General features: G+C 35.0%; 1 long non-coding RNA gene across 1 annotated transcript; it reads right to left on the reverse strand.

Annotated features, from left to right (window-relative positions):
• Positions 1 to 487: 487 nt before the first annotated feature.
• On the reverse strand, positions 488 to 1941 carry LOC106943105 (uncharacterized). Its single transcript, XR_001423820.1, has 4 exons — positions 1912 to 1941; positions 1802 to 1827; positions 1667 to 1712; positions 488 to 1481 (listed from the first exon to the last, which is right to left on the reverse strand). It is a non-coding gene; the product is annotated as an uncharacterized LOC106943105 (long non-coding RNA).
• Positions 1942 to 1946: the final 5 nt, after the last annotated feature.

Below are 1946 nucleotides of genomic sequence, written 5' to 3' on the forward strand. Positions count from 1 at the left end.
ATCACAGTTCCTCGCTGGAATTCACTGAGCTCCTGAGAGCGACCCATTCTTTCATAAATGTTTGTAAAATCAGTCTGCATGCTTAGATGCTTAATTTTATACACGTGTGGCCGTTGACGTGATTGGAATGCCTGAGTTTGATCATTTGGATGGGTGAGGAAATACTGTTGACAATTTAGTGTATAAATACATATGTAGTTAAAACATATTTCAAAGATAAACACATTTATTTAAGAAAAGTAACTTTCTAGCTTAAACCTTTCAAGATGAACTCCAGTGAAGTCGCAAAATTCCAAGTAAATCTGCTTGTTATTTCTCATAAAACATGCTAGAAATAATCAATGGAGCTGAAAAGCAGGAGTCCAGGTTTTTAAGAAGGAGGTCCTTTCTTAAAACATAACATTGCAGAAGTTTTTAAATTGCAGTGGCCTGCAAAAGTATTCATATCCCTGGAACCTTTCTGTATTTCGTCACATTTACAACCACAAACATAAAATAGATTTTATTGAAATTTAATGTGAAAGATCTACACAAAGTGGTATACAATTGGGACGTGGAAAGAAAATTATACATGATTCAAAAAAAAAAAATTCAAAACCAAAAGTAAAGTGCAAAATATTCAGTCCCTTTTACTCTCAGTGCAATTAGTTGCCTTCAAAAGTTACCTGATGACTGCTAATGAGTAAATAGAATCCACCTGTATGTAAAATAATCTCAGTACAAATGCAGCTGCCTCAGCGTTTGATGATCTCAAAACTGGTATATAAAAGCACTGATGAGGTTCAGAGCACTCAGGTTTCTTACAAAACTGCATAAAATGACTAAGTTTGATTTGACATGATTTGTTGTACATCACCTATCTCCATTCTGGGTTAAAGTCACAGAAACTTCAGATATTTCACTCAATTTAAATCTTCCTTACTGCACAGTCTGGGCTTTCTTCCCTTCACTTTGATTGTCTCTGGTAGAATTTCAACTGGACCAATTAGAGAACAGAAAGAGAAGATACGAACAACAATGCTGATTTTCGGCGCTGTTTTAGAATTGCAGTCTGCCCCTCGTTTTAGCAATTTGCAGCGGAGGAAGTGAACAAAACTGTTCAGTCTGTGTTGGTCACACTTCCAAGAATTGAATTAACATTAACAGCCTCCTCGTTCAGTTTGGCACTTCTCTCTTTTCAGTGATGGATGTTGTTTTTTTACAGTGTAGAATAATTTCTAGTAAACTTCTTAGCATCAAACTGGTGCAAATGTTAGTGATTAAGTAAAATTGAAAACTTCAACAGAGTCCACGTTTCCAGGAAACAATCATTTCTCAACAGCCAGGAGCCCAGACCTTCTGGAAGAAGCAAAGTGTAGAACTGTAGCTGCTTTTTCTGATCACTGTAAAAACAAAGGCTCATCATCCAGCTTGCTTCTTCCAATATTTCGTATCAGTAATCAGTCATTTTCATCCAGGTGTTTGGCTTGGGGTTTCTTGCACTGTACAGAGAATATTTAAAAATGCAACGAACCGATTAGATATTGACAGAAACATCCAGAACAGCTCAAGCAGAATAAGATCAGTTTAATTTCATCCCTTAGAGAGAAAAATCTGTTTTTCAGAACAATGCCCAGAAAAACTGTCTATCCGATATTATTCAAGTAAATGACAATGTTCTTCTTACCTGGCATATTGAAAGCGACTTCCTCTTCTGCTCCTCCTGCTTTGCCCTTTTATGAAGAAAAGACAAATTATTTGGTAAAATAAATTTTGGCATCAATATCTATTCACATTACAGTTCAGTTATAAACCTACTTACCCCTCGTTGTTGGTTTGTAGAACTGTCTGTTAAAAATGAAATGTTACAATTATTAAAACAGTAAGACTTTTTAAAATGCTAATATTTTAATTTGTATTTATTCATCTCACTTGGTTTTGTATTTTTGTGATATTTCCAGAGAAAA

The sequence above is a fragment of the Poecilia latipinna genome, unplaced genomic scaffold (genome assembly GCF_001443285.1).
Source record: "Poecilia latipinna isolate Pla-1442-1.1 unplaced genomic scaffold, P_latipinna-1.0 Scaffold4879, whole genome shotgun sequence".
Taxonomy (NCBI): domain Eukaryota; kingdom Metazoa; phylum Chordata; class Actinopteri; order Cyprinodontiformes; family Poeciliidae; genus Poecilia; species Poecilia latipinna.